We start from the raw sequence: 15741 nt of genomic DNA, 5'->3' as shown, positions 1-15741 counted from the left end.
ATACTCAAACCACAGCACTCTACTTCCATCAGAGAGCAAGTTGCATGAGGGCAGCGGTTTTCTCTGTCTTGGTCACTGCTTTAGTCACAGCTCTGGAACCTTGCTTGACAATAAAACTCTGATGATGAACTGACCAGCCAGGAACCTCCTCCAGGTAGCAAAGGTTCGTCTTTCCCCATCAGGGCCTGCTAGTTATTATCTTGCCCTTTATACTTAATGAAGCTTGTCTTTTTAAAAAAATGCAAGACAGAAGGGAAAAGGGGAGTTAGAGAAGAGCATTCCTTTAAAGATTATTTACATCCTGGATCCAGTCATTCCTGAAAGCCACTGATCATTGTTGCTCCTTTTTTCATTGTATACTTTGGCTGGCAGCTCAAGTGGTAGAGTGCCAGTCCAGCAAGCACCAGCCTTGAGTTCAAGTCCCAGTAGTATCACCAAAAAATGTTTTAAGGAATAATATTATAATTCATTATATACTCTTCCTGCTCCTCTCATTTTTTGCTTAAACTATTTTGAATCACATTTATATAATTTGTGACTGAGAGGCCTAATACCTACAGTGAGTGAGGTGTGGGTGTGCGTGCGCGCGCACACGGGCATGTCCCTTATTTGCCAGACACTGATATTGGACATGTGTTATTTCATTTACTGTTTACCAAAACCCTAAGACTTGATCTAATGCTGTAACTCATATAGAACACATCTGTGTACCACAGTTTGAAAATGGAATGCTCTAAAATGATCCAAAGGCTCCACTGGAAGGATGTAAATTAGGCAACATAAAGAAGTTCCTTCCAGAATGGCTCTGACTTGGCGTGAGTACCAAAACAGATGGCTAGACATGCCTTCGGTCCCTTCCATGAGGTGTTATCTGCTGGTATTTTTGATCAGTTGATAATGATCCCAATGGGTAGTAGTTTGTCACTAGACATGATTTTGAAGCTGGTGTGCTGAGATTAGCATGGTCAGGCAAGCACCATTCTGGGTGTGAAAGCGACTTCCACCTGAGGTAATGATTTGAGTAGCTGAATCTCTGGGGATGTTGTAGCCTGCAAGTTCCAGAGTTTCTTAAGTTGAATTCATAGGTTTAAGATATTACCTGGGCACCAGTGCCTCATGCCTTTAATCCTAGATAATCAGGAGGCTAAGATCTGCTGATGATGGTCCAAAGCTAGCCCACTAAGGAAATCCATGAAACTCTGATCTCTAATTAGCCATCCACAAGCCAGAAGAGGAACTGTAGCTCAATGGTAGAGCCACCAGCCTTAGTGAGAAAGCTCAGAGACAGCACCTAGGCCCTGAGTTCAAGCTCTAGTTTCAGTGCAGACAGAGAGAATTCAAAGCAGCCCAGGCAGGAACTGAGACGCTTACCTCCACTTAACCACCAAAAGGCTCAAAGTGGAGCTGTGGCTTATATGGTAGAGCACCAGCCTTGAGTAAAATAGCTCAGGGATAGCACCCAGTCTCTATACTCAAGCCCCAGTTTCACACACACAAACATATACATACATGTGCACGCGGGTGCACGCACACACACACACATACTATAAAGATACGAGAGCTATAAGACAAGACACTGTTATACCATGTTGATGGTTCTGAGTCCATGTTTACTAATCATCATCGCTATAATGGCGGTTTCTAAACCTAAGGAGGTTTTTCTACAGTTCCTCCCACATTTGACTTGAGCAAGTGTCCTGTGATCCAGTCGGATTTGGGCACTGGTGGAGAGCTATTGTGGCCTTTTATTTACTTTACCTTTTGAACCCAGGGCCCCTGGTGACTGTGGACACGGCACCCTTCCCCCCCCCCCACCTCCTCAGGGCCTGAGCTCTGCACACAGAAGCTTCTTGTGACTAGCTCCCCACTGGGTGGACAGGACCTGGCCTAGAGCTTTTATTCTGTGACTATGAGCATGGCTCCACAGAAAACACACAGCTCTGGCACTGTCCCCCACTTTGGCAGCCTGTCCCTCCCTTGGCCTGCTCCAGGTGGTCTTGGGAAACTACCCCAGGTTTGTGATGGAACTGGAATCTCATCTCTTACTAAACAGAGACATATTTTCAGAGCATCCTCAAACTCGGGTCCTTGTTCTTCTCTGACACTCTGGAAGTATATATCACGTGGCTTGTTTCTCTGGAATCTCTCCCTGTCTGTCAATGGTGGGGACCTACTGTCCCTCTGAGAAAGGGGGCCCCACCGTGGAACATTTTGAAGCAATCCCTATATCCGTTTGTCTGTTTCTTTCCTTCACTTTTGACTAGGGGTGTTTGGGGCTCATTTCTATTTTAAATTTAATTGCTGTAAGATACATCTAACACCAGGTGCTGGTAGCTCATGCCTGTAATCCTAGCTACCCAAGAGGCTGAGGTCTGAGGATCATGGTTTGAAGCCAGCCTTGGCAGGAAAGTCCATGAGATGCTTATCTCCACTTAACTACCAAAATGCTGGATGTGGAGCTGTGCCTAAGCCTTGCGCAAAAAAAGTTCAGAGACAGTGGTCAGGCTCTGAGTTCAAGCCCTAGGACCAGCACCAAAAAATAAATCATCTAACATGAAAATTGCCATTTTAAGTGGCCAATTTAGTGTGTTGTAATTAAAATTATCTATTAGTACTACAGAATACTCATAATATTGTGTAACTACCACCATGGCCTAATCAAATAGACCATTGCAAGTAAGTTTAGTTCGTCATGCCATTGTCATGGCAGATCTGCCCTCCCGGCCCTGGCCCCCTCTCCTGGGCTGCCTTTGGACTGGACTCCTCCTGGCAGTCGTGGTGAAGTCTTGCAGTCTGCAGTGCTGAGGGTGTGCATGCATTCACTTGACCTTGTCAAGGTGTGGACGGACTTTTTAGCTAAGGGTTGTGACACCAGTTGAGATCACCTGGTTAAGATCCTTTTTAGTTTCCACAGCTGCACTTGAACTTACCATGTGCCAGTGGGGCCCAAAGTCCTATTGACTCACAGCCTTCCATTGTGAAAGTATTAGACCTTTGTATGATAACAAAAGCCTACTGGGTATAATGAGATGAGAAGACGTAAGTTCTAGTCTTGATCAAAAATGCTTTTATCCCCAAGAGCTCACGGAGGGTATGACAATTGATGATTTCTAAAGTCGCTTCCAAGTTGAAAACATTCGCTTCATTTTCAGCTAACAAGGTGTCCTCAGTTGCAAAGCCAGGGACACTGGCTGCTAGGCTTGGGCTGAGTTTTTTCATCTGGATCAGCGGTAGCAGCTGAGGACAGGCTGACTCCTCTTCTCTCTCTGCAGTGAGTGATGCCAGTCCCATTACTTCTTTAGGAAAAGCAAATTCAGGCACATTCTCTACAGTGAGGAGATCACTTTAATCTAGCAAGTGTTGGCTCACACACACCTATTGCAAAATCATTTCTAACACACACAACACATACACACACACACACACACACACACACACACACACACACACACACACAAAGGGGATATTCAGCCAGTGTTGGTAGGGGAGGCTCAGATCCAAGGATCATAATTTGAACTCAGCCCAGGCAGGAGCTGTGGCTCAAGTGGTAGAGCACTAGCCTTAAGCAAAAAAGTTAAGGGATAGTACCCAGTTCCTAAGTTCAAGTCCTGAGACCAGAAAAAAAAAAAGTAGAAAGCTATAAATAAAGAAAATATTAAAAATCAGAGAAAGTCATTCATAATCTTCATAATCTTGCTGATAAATTATAGTTTCTGCTCAAATAATAAACCTGCTTATGTAAGAAAACAGATATTTGTAAAAGAGCTTATTTTCTTTGCTATAATTATATAATGAGAGAAAACAGAAAACCTTTTTCTTCTTTCCCTTGTTATTTTACGTTGTCATTGATGTGAGCCAGAATCTTGCTGTAGATCCCAGGATAACCTTAAATTTAGGATCCTCCTTGCTTTGCCTCCCAGAGGCAAGCGTTATAGGTGTGAAGCATCATGCATGGCCTAACCTTTTCCTTAAATACTCCAAAATTCTTAGCCTTCGGATTAAATGCCCAAATCAAAATTTGCTTTCAAGAAAATCAGAAGCTAGGTGCTGGTACCTTGTGCCTGTAATTCTAACTACCCAGGAGGCTGAGATCTGAGGATCATGTTCAAAGCCAACTTGAGCAGAAAAGTCCTTGAGACTCTTCTCTCCAATTAACCACCAGAAAGCTGGAAGAGGAGCTGTGGCTCAAAGTGCTAGAGGGACAATCTTGAGCAAAGAAGTGCAGGGACAGCATCCAGACCCTGAATTCAAACTTCCCTATCAATACACACACACACACACACACACACACACACACACACACACACACACACACACACACACACACACACACACCAGTATGTCAAAACCAGGCCTTTAGCAATATGGTAAGATCTTGGTTATAAGTGACAGGTGCTTTAATTTTTATTTTTCTCAGTATTAGCCTGAGGAGATCATCTAATTGAATTTCCAAATGCTATAATGCCTCTCAATACTGGGATTAACTTTATCTCTCTGATAAACACAGAAAACATTTTAACAAACCCAGTTTAGAGAAACCACATTAAACATTCAGACTCCTGTTTTATGTCCTTTGAAAATTTGATTTCCTGGACCAGTAATTAATTTATCATAGCTTTATAAAGGTAGATCTGATTATTCAAAGTAATATCTAATTTGAAACAATTCACCAATCACCAATAACACAAAACTAAAAGAAGGCAGAATTGAGAACGAAAGGAAAAAGCTTGCTTTACAACCAACCCCAGCACAAATTCTTCAGCAATTATTTTCAGCAAATGCAAGGCCTTTTGTGACGAATGCTGTATGGGTAATTTGCACTGGAACTCTGACCTTTCAGGCTATCATAGTGAAAAAAGCACATTCATCTAAAAGAAAGCAGGAGGAATTCTGGAACAATCACTGGAAGTGGCCTTGATAATTGCAAGTGGTCTGGCCGACATTGCGATCCCACTTTGTATCAGGGCCCTAAGAAAAGATTGTTAATGTCCACATTTGCTAATGAAAGCCATGGGCCTTAGTGGTTCCGTGTAACTTTCCCAAGATTAGTGGTTTGCTGCAAAAGCCAGATCTCTCACTAAGGCCTCTCATTCTCCAGTTTCATGCTTAACCATTAGCTTTAATGCTTCCCATTTAGGGAATAGTAAGGTCAGCCATAATTTAAATTCCATTCAGCAAATATTGTTAGCCTTGGCCATATTCCCAGAGCCATAAGATGGCTGCTCTTCTCTAGGAATTTATAGTATGATTAGAAATAAGCATAGGATAAGGTACCATAGAAATCAGTTCCAAAGTGGAAGAGCCAAAATATTTACAACAGAAGGCATGTGTACTTTGGCTATTTAAAAAGTATAAACAGTGCCAGGGGCCTTACAGGCTTATGCCAGTAATCTTCGCTATTCAGTAGGCTGAGATCTGAGATCTGAGAATTCAGAATTTGAATGCAGCCCAGGCAGACAAGAGCGACTCCAATCTCCACTTCACCAGCAAAAGTCCGAAGTGGAAGTGTGTCTCAAGTGGTAGAGTTCAAGCCCTAGTATGCATGTGCCAACACACACACACACACACACATACACACACACACACACACACACACACACACGAAAATCATAATGTCAAAACAAGCTCTATTAGGATTATGGTAAGGTGGAGTCATAAGTGGCAGTATTGCTCAGTATTAGACTGAGGAGATGATCTATTTGAATTCCCACATGCCTTGGGCAAAAAAGCTAAGCACAAGACTCTTGAGTTCAAGCCCCAGTACCTGCACACACTATGCATGCAATATTTTAGTTATTGTTTAATTTGTTGATCAAATGTCTGATTCAACAAGGTGAATTGCATGCAAATAAAGACATGATTTTGTGGGAGCTTGGGAATATGGCCTAGTGGTAGAGTGCTTGCCTCTCATACATGAAGCCCTTGGTTCGATTCCTCAGCACCACATATATAGAAAAAAGCTGGAAGTGGCCCTGTGGCTCAAGTGGTAAAGTACTAGCCTTGAGCAAAAAGGAAGCCAGGGACAGTGCTCAGACCCTGAGTTCAAGCCCCAAGACTGGCAAAAAAATTTTAAAAACAAATTAAAAATTAAATAATTTTGTAGAAACTACTAAGTTTCTACAAAATTATCTCTTAGAATTGAGCAACAACATAAACTGTAGATTCATCCACGATGGCATCCACAATGAAGCATTATAAACAAGCAAAGTCAAGTCTCCTGGCATGCACCAGTGTCCTAAAAAACCCTCTAAATTAAATGCCAAATGGCAATGTGTGGGAAAATATTGGTGATATGGTAAATAGAGTTTTGAATAATATGTAATTAAGTGAATAGATTTTGGGTCTGGAACTTCTATTTATTCTCTTTTTTATTTACTTTAAAAAAATTTTGTACTAGGTCTTGCTATCAAGGCCTGAGCACTGTCACTCTGTTTTTGCTCAAGGCTAGCACTCTACTTTTTGAGCGATAGCTTTACTTCTGGTTTTTTGGTGGTTAATTGGAAAGAAGAGCCTCAAGGATTTTCCTGCGAAGGCTTGGCTTTGAATCTCGAGCCTCACATCTCTCAGCCTCTTGAATAGCTAGGATTACAGGCATGACCCACCAGTGCCCAGTTTAATCTATCTTTTTATTTTCATAGTCCCTCAAACTATATACATCCATGTGTATTAGTGCTGGGGTTTGAACTCAGGGCCTCATAATTGCTAGGCTCGAGTTCTAATACTTGAGCCACTCTTTAGCTGGACTTCTGTTTATTTTCTATGTGATATTCAGAAGAGAACTCTACATTCTGGTTCTCGGTGTCTCCATTAGTAAATGGAAACCAGTACCCGTGTGTGGACTGTTTGATTTCACAAGGTTTGCTGAGTCAGAGGATGAAAGGGGCTTTGGAGAACTATCAGCCTACAGAAGAGCATTTCCTTATTGCCCTTGGCCTTGGTCATGGCCTGATACAGCACAGATGTTTAATAATTGTTTGTTGAACCTAATGGCTCAGTTCGTGTACAAAATAAGCAGAGCAGGAGAGGTGTCTTGGCACAATATGTTTATACTAATTATGTGGCTCCCCAGTGGCAGCAGGTCCTCATTTTCCATCCTGCCTCGCCCTGCCTCGCTCTGCCTCACCCAGCCTGCCCGGTCTCAGCTGGAACAGATGGAACAAGCCCACTGATCTGTGCGGCTTCTAAAGCCCCTCAGGACCAGAAGGTGGCTGGATGTACAGATCTTTATTGGAGGATGAAGATGGGCATTTTGAGTATGTACTGAAGGAAGACCCAAATAAGCTCTGAACGACAGGAAAAAGTCAAAATAAAACAAATAATAACAATACTGATCATAATAATCACACTCTCTAAAGAGCAAGGTGTTGGTTTTGTGTCCATCCTGGGGCTTGAACTTAGGGCTTGGGTGTTGTTCTTGAGCTTTTAATTTTTTTTGGTCAAGGCTGGTGCTGTACCGCTTGAGCCACATCTTCCCTTCTGGATTTTGGTGGTTAGTTGGAGATAAGAGTGTCATGGATTTTCCTGCCTAGGCTGGCTTTAAATCACAGTCCTCAGATCTTGGCCTCCTGAAAAGCTGGGATTACAGATGTAAGCCACCAGCACCTGGCTTTTAAATTTTATTTTTTTAATTATCTTTAAATAGTTTAACAAAGGGGTTTCAATTCAACAACTTATTAAATACAATGCATCTTGATCTATGTTACCCTTTCCATTCCTTCCATTTTTATCTATTGTTAGTATCCTAGATGCTTAGTTAAGGTTTTCATCCCTTGTCAGGCAGTATTTATAGGAACATTGTCTATATTTACTACCTTGATATAAAAAAAAAAATTGCAAGCTTGGAATGTGTCTTAGTGGCAGAATACTTGCCCAGCATGCATGAAGCCCTGGGTTCGATTCCAGTACCACATAAACAGAAAAAGCCAGAAGTGGTGCTGTGACTTAAGTGGTAGAACACTAGCCTTGAGTGAGAGAAGCTCAGGGACAGTGCCCAGGCCCTGAGTTCAAGCCCCAGGACTGGCCAAAGAAAAGGGGGGTGGGTATTTGACAGTAATTAGGACTCCTTATTTCTGAGCCATGCTTTATCTCAACAAGACTCATGTGGGGGGACAGGAAACAGAGGAGCCATTGCAAGGACACCCCAAAGCAATATGCTTGCACCTTGACTCTCGCCTCTGAAAACCCTGTTTCTCTACCACTATTCCCCCATCATGTTCTAATCTTAGGCATAACTACTGCCTCTGCCATTTAGAAACTATATCAGACATTGAATATTGGATAACTATGATTCAGTATTACAAACATTGCATAGATAATTAAGCAATCTGTTTCAAAGATCTATTCATCTTTAAGATTGATGTCACATTATCTTTAGAACTAGAGGATAGATTGTTTATCTTCTTAGTCACTATGTGTACATAGTAATAGATTATAATACAATGTGTACTGCTATTCACATCAATTAATTCATCTATACTTATTTAACTTTTCCTGTATCTTGTCCTCTTTTAAGCTCACAGAGGAGAAAGATAATTTTCTCATATCTTGTTGTTATTCTTTGCAGTTTTTCACATAATACCTTGCATAGTTTGGGCTTCATCTGGATTGGATTTAATTGCAACATCTATCCTTTGATCTAAGAGAAGGCAACATTTTAAAAATTAGAATTTTTACCACTTGTAAGGGCTCAAGTTTGTAATCCTAGCTACTTGGGAGGCCAAGAGGTAAGGGTCATCATTTGAGGTCACCCTAGGCAAAATAAATAAATAAAAGTTTTCCAGACTCCATTTCAACCAGTATCTAGATATGGTGTCATGCACCTGTCATCCTAGCAAATGCAGAAGCACAATGCTGGGTGCTGGGGCATGTGCCTGTCATCCTGTGACATGGGAAAGCACGATGGGAGGATCACAGTCCTGGCTGGCTAGGGCAGCACCCAGGCCCTGAGGTTAAGCCCCAAGACTGACAAAAAATTAATAATCAATACAAAAAGGACTGGTAGAGAGTCTTGAATGCAAAGCACTGGACTAGTGTGAGGCCCTAAATTCAATCCCCACAAGAAAGAAAAAAAAATCAGACTTTTTATTGAAAGGATATATATATATATATATATATGTATGTATCTATCTATCTTTCTATCTTACTTTGTTTAATAATTACCTGCTTTAAAGATGTATTTACTTTTTAGACAATGCTGTAATTGGTTTCTGTTATGCATTTCAGAAAATAAATGGAGAACACTGCCACTGTGTAAATTAAATGTATTATTTTAAAATACATTTGAGATAAAAATTTGGTTTTAAAGTTATCAAAAATGTAAGTTTGTTTAAGATAATTTTAGTACCAAGGCCCGGGCAATAATAATGATTTTTCAATATAGTACTGGATTTATTCAGTTAAATGCAAACACTTTCTGCATAGTATTTTGTAGTTTTCAAACATAGCTAATATTCAGCCTCCTGTTTGCCTTAATAACTTGACATACAAGGCCAAAAAAAATACAGATAAGCAGAGGATCATGGGAGCCATATTTTCTATTGTGGAAATCAGGACTTGAACTCAAGTCCCCTGGCATATCTGGTGTAAATCCTTTATAAGTAGCAACTAAAAGTGTTTAAAATAACTCATATGTTTATGAAGCTGGATGTCCCTATAGAAAATACATCCCTCAAAACATACAAGTTAATTACAACCTCTTTATCTGATCAGCCTCTTCCTTTTTCCTTAGGGCTCCTTATCGCTAGATTTTCAAAAAGCAAAAGTCATATAAATATCTGCCTAGAATAAACACAGAATTTCCTGGAAGCTTGCATTAACCCTGTGAGAAAGGGAAGGCTGGGCTGATAATACTGTGTTTATTTTAGTCCTTCTGCTTAAGCTTTGTTTCCAGGCACTGGACTGAACTTGGTTCCCAGAGCCAGAAAAAAAAAAATCATTGTCTAGAGACTTCAATTTATTAATACTTTGCTTTTAGAAAAAATTTGGTACAGTAGATTCCAGATGTATTTTTAGGAACTTCTTACTTGTGAAATTCAAACTGAGGTTCAGTGGAAAGCCAAGAAAGACCAACACAAAAACCCAATTGGTAAATAGACTTTGGGAATATATAAGATTCTAAATGACATAATGCGTGGTGGCATAGGTCCTTGCTAAAGTTAATTAAATGACTGTCACCAGCTCTGTCTCTACAGTGCACCCCAAAAAGTTCTCTTAACCCCATTCATAGTGGTGGCCCTGTCACTATCCTAGCAGCAGCAGCAGCACTGTGTGTGTGTGTGTGTGTGTGTGCGTGTGTGTGTGAAATTTATAATAGAAGGACGAAGAGCCAGATATCGAATACAGAGCCATATTCAAAACATTACCCTCCTTGGTTCTGTGGCTTAGTAAACAGAGTCTAGGAATGCTTGCCCCCTGTCACACTGCATTTGGCTTGGAAAGCAGTTGATCACATGGGGACATTTGTGCCACTTCAGCACCTCCCTTCTCTGAGATTTCCTGCTGTGTGCAACTCTGCCAGAAAGGACAGACCCTATGTGGTCCAGATGCCACCCTGAGTCATTCCTCCCCACACCTCCCTAGCGCCCCACCTCCCGCCCTCCCCCACCTCCAATGAGATCATGGAGAATCCATCAGTTTCTCTGTCAGGATTCTGAGCAGGGTAGAGAAACTCCAGCCAGCCCTGGAAGAAAGCTAACAGCAAACCTTCAGGTCAGAGTTAGGGTAATCCAATGTCACATACAACCTAAAGTAGAAATAATCAGGGAAGCCAAAGAAGAAGAATTCTACTTTTTCTTCTTTTTTTATTTTTAAGTAGTAGTTTCAGGGCCTGGCAGCTGATCTTTTGCGAGTTATTTTTTGCTCAAGGTTAGCCATCTACCACATGAAGCAGAGTTCCACTTTTTTGGTAGTTAATTGGAGGTCAGTCTCACAGACTTTCCTGCCTGGCCTGGCTTCAAATCAAAACTCCTCAGATCTCAGCCTCCCAAGTAGTCAGGATTACAAGCATGAGCCACGGGCTCCTCACCTAGAACACTCCCTTTTAAAACCAAACTAAACAAACACAAAACACACACACACAAAAACCCAAAGTAGAAAATCTGAAAGAGTCAAAAATTAAAATGAGACAGAGTGAAACAGAGCAGAGACCAAGCAATTGGGATGTCTGATCCTTTCTTTTCTCATATTGGTCACTAGAAAGTCAAGCTGGACTTTGTTTCCTGTTTGTGGAAGTCTGTAAAATCACTGTTTTTATCTTTACAGTGAGCTCCTCTTTTTAATTGCAGTTAAGTGGAATGAGATTTGATTCTTAGCAACCAGCATGCTGTGACTAAGGGACTCTTGCTCTTTCTGGCACCCTGCACTTTGGTTCAGGAAAGAATCAGAAAATGTCTACCCTGTGAAATCCCTTGTTTGCTGACACTCCCAAGTGACGTTTTCGAAGAACCTAACAAGGAGAAGACAATGTGAGTTGCTAAGGACTACAAAGTCATGATACCTTCTTAGGTATATTCTAGATAAGGCACAGAGCACTTTTGCTTATCTCGGTAGTTTTCACTTTGCTCCAAAAGCCCACTTAGCAGCCGGGCCCTGGTAGCTCACGCCTGTAATCCTACCTGCTCAGGAGGCTGAGATCTGAGGATCGAGGTTCCAGGCCTGCGCAGACAGAAAAGTTAATGAAACTCTTATCACCAATTAACCAAAGAGCTAGAAGTGGAAGTGTGGCTCAAGTAGTAGAACACCATCCTTGAGTGCAAAAGCCAAGTGAGGTAAGAGGTCCTGAGTTTAAGCCCTAGTACTTGCACATACACACACCACACAAAAAAAAACCACAAACACAAAAAGCTACTGTCACACGTTGACCTTTCCCTATTCCTGACACTCCACACACCACATAGTCTGCAACAATTTTACCACTCATAAAATGCCTTAGAAATGGAGGTGCTATCTGCACTGTTTGCTGTTTAACACTTAGTGTGTTCCTGTGATGCCTGAGTGTGATTCGTTGATTTGATTGGCCGCAGCACATCCCTTTACATGGCTATATATCATATCTATAGAATTGAATTTGAATATGGTAAGAACTTTGAGTCGCATATTCAAAAACCCCTTTTCTCCATTTTGTTCTTTCAGGGCTTCTGTTTGCCCTTGAACCTGGTCCAATGTCATTCACAAAAGGAAAGACGATCTGGCAGATGCCATTGATTCATGCCTGTAATCCTAGCTAATCAGCAGGCTGAGATCTGCAGGTCCAGGTTTCAAACCAGGAAGGTTTGTGAGATTCTTATCTCCATTTAGACAGCAAAAGGCCAGAAGTAGAACTGTGGCTATAGTAGTAGAGTGCCAGCCTTGGGCATAAAGCTAAGAGAAGGCCCAGGATGAGTTCAAGCCCCAGGACCAGCACACACACACACACACACACACACACACAGACACACACACACACACACACATTTCTTAGGTTCAATTCAAAGATTTAAGATATTACCTGGGCACCAGTGCCTCATGCCTTTAATCCAAGCTAATCAGGAGGCTAAGAGCTGAAGGTCACAGTTCAGAGTTAGCCTACTCAGGAAAATCCATGGAACTCTGATCTCTAACCACCCCAAAGCACGAAGTGGAACTGTGGCTCAATGGTAGACCAGCCTTAAGTGAGAAAGCTCAGGGATAGCACCTAGGCCCTGAGTTCAAGCTCTAGTTTCAGTATACACACACACACACACACACACACACACACACACACACACACACACAGGAATTACCATAAATAATTAAAGGGATTTCTGAGCCAATGCAACCTCAGTTGGACCCTACTAGACTCAGTTCTCCAGCCCTGAATCCATCTTATCTTCCTGATGAAGCCATGGTGGGAAAAGAGCACAATGCAGTTTCAAGCCCAGAGACCCTGGCAGTGCAATGTCTAACAACTCACTGGGCAAAAGACGGGAGCTCATCACAGCCAAAGGCCAAGGAGGCTTCATTAAAAGAAGCCCAGAGGGGCTGGGGATATGGCCTAGTGGCAAGAGTGCCTGCCTCGTATACATGAGGCCCTGGGTTCGATTCCCCAGCACCACATATAGAGAAAACGGCCAGAAGTGGCGCTGTGGCTCAGGTGGCAGAGTGCTAGCCTTGAGCGGGAAGAAGCCAGGGACCGTGCTCAGGCCCTGAGTCCAAGCCCCAGGACTGGCAAAAAAAAAAGAAGCCCAGAGCTATCCATAAATCCTGCTTTAGAAAAAGTTATTTTCATTCATAAAGGACTGCTTTTTCTGACAGACTCATGAACATCTGATTTCCCTTTTATATATGATTAGAGCCAAGAGTAATAATATTCACAGCACTGGAAAGTCATATAGTGAAATAAAAGAAAATGATGTTTTTGGCATGCTCCTTCCCTACCATATTATGCCCTTGTCTTTTCTGGTACAATAGTAGGATTTATTTTCCAAACATTCCAGTGTTACAATGTGAGTCATTGTGAATGTAAAAAGGCAGCTGAATCACCCATCTATCAATCAATCCTCTTGTTTTCATTTTTCTCCTATATGCTTACCATTATACTGAGGGAGATATTAGGAGTTCTCCTATTTAAAGAACTCTTCCCCTTCAGTTATTTTGTTTGCCTCATAAGTGATTCAATAAAGCTATCATTAACCTTGTGCTGGTTCCAATTTCTATTTAAAATATTAGTTTGGAAACTGGAGCTGAGAACAGTTTTCTAGTACATCAAATTCGGGGCCTTCCAGATGGGTGACAAACATTTAGAGACCAACCAATCAGATGGTGGAGCCTTGTGCTGAATCTGCAGCTTCTTTATTCAGTCTGTAAGTAAGCATCGACTTTAAAAGCTAAGTGAGCCAGGTACCCGTAATCCTAGCTACTCAGGAGGCTGAGATCTGAGAATCCAGGTTTGAAGCCAGTCTGGACAGGAAAAGTCTATGAGAATCTTATCTTCAATTAACTAGCAAAAAGCCAGAAGTGGTAGTATGGCTCAAGTGGTAGAGTGCTGGCCTTGTGCAAAAAAGCTAAGCAAGAGTGCCTAGGCCCTAAGTTCAAGTCCTAGTACTGGCATGCATGTGTGCACACACGTGCAAACACACACACACACACACACAGTACTTTAGACTTGCTTTGCAGTATGGATAGTTAAATGCTGCCATGTGTTAGATTTCTTTGAGCTTCAATTTCCAGTTTATTAAAATGAGATTCCTTCAGTGCCTGATAGCTCATTCTAATTCACACGAACTGAAACCTTTTCCTAGTGTTTATTATTTGCCACCAAATGAAATATTCCCAATCATTTTGCATTTAGCAGTCAACTGTTCAGTAGCCATTATGTAGTATATATTCAGTAGAGTAATTATTATTAACAACCCCCCCATAATATTTCCCAATCCATCAGTGAAGAAAATGGAATTGAAAGGGGAATGTGATTGTTATGCATTATTTCTGAAAAGAGCTCAAAATAATTGGTCATATATAGGAGCTTCTATCTAAAGCATTGTGATATTAACTCCCAGATAGTTTTAAGAAACTAAATTGATCTTTCCAAGGTATCTTTTGTTATACACTTAGAACCTTACCTACTCATCAAAATATGATGTTATTTCTTCATGTGTGCTCAGAGCCTCACACTCTTGCTTGGCATTTTTGCTCAAGGCTGGCACTTTACCACTTCAACTATTGTTCCGTTTCCAGCTTTTTTGGTGATTAATTGGAATAAGAGTCTCATAGACTCTGCCCAGGCTGGCTTTGAACTTTGATTCTCAGATCTTAGCCTCCTGAGTAGTTAGGATTACAGATATGAACCACCAACACCTGGCTACATACATGTTTTGAAGCCTAAAAGGATATTTGGGCATTGTTAGCTTTTAATACTTGAAATCATGTCAGTGCTTGTAAAAATAAAACTCGATGTACATGGTTATATGAAGAAATATTCATACATGTGTAACCCCTCTGTACATCATCCTTGTAACATTAAAAATTTTAAAAATTCACATAGAACATATCAAAACTATAGATATATTAAAGAATTTTGGACATGCTTTGCCATTTTGGGGTGCAGTTTCACATTGTGCTTTTGTTTATAATAATAGTAACAATAATTGATGTGGAAGTAATAAAGTGCATTGCCATTCTCCTTATTCCACTCCTCACCCCATGCCAAATTCCCTAATTATGCAATCAGCATGCAGCCTATCTGCACTGAATTTACAAGTAATGCCAGAAGATTCTGAATTTCCTTTTAGGGTCAGCCCATTAAACTATTAGGTTGAAGCAGAGAATAGCCATTTGGGGTAAGAAGAAATTTGACTGCTGGCAGTTGCATAGGACTTGAGATAAAGAGCATGATTTGAATTCCAGCCCCAACGTCACTTGTTTGTCAGCTCAGGCCAGCTTTCTCAGGAATTGAGCCTCCTTTTTTTTTCTTTTCCTGTGTGAGCACTGGAACTTGAACTCAGGGCCTCATACTGTGGCTTGGCTTTTTTCACTTCAAGATGGTTCTCTACCACTTGAGCCATACTTCCACTTCTGGCTTTTTGTGGATTGGTTGGAGATAAGAGGCTCATGGGCTTTTCTGCCTATGCTGGCTTTGAATCAAGATCTTCAGATCTCAGCCTCTAGAGTAGCTAGGATTATAGGCGTGAACCACCAGTGCCCAGTTTGAGATAGGTTTGTGGCTTAAGGAGGCCATTTACTTTGGGAGCTGATGTGAGGGTTAGCAATGGCAGAGTGAAGAATTGT

This window comes from Perognathus longimembris, chromosome 1 (genome assembly GCF_023159225.1).
Source record: "Perognathus longimembris pacificus isolate PPM17 chromosome 1, ASM2315922v1, whole genome shotgun sequence".
Taxonomy (NCBI): Eukaryota; Metazoa; Chordata; class Mammalia; order Rodentia; family Heteromyidae; genus Perognathus; species Perognathus longimembris.
This window is presented reverse-complemented; position numbering follows the sequence as displayed.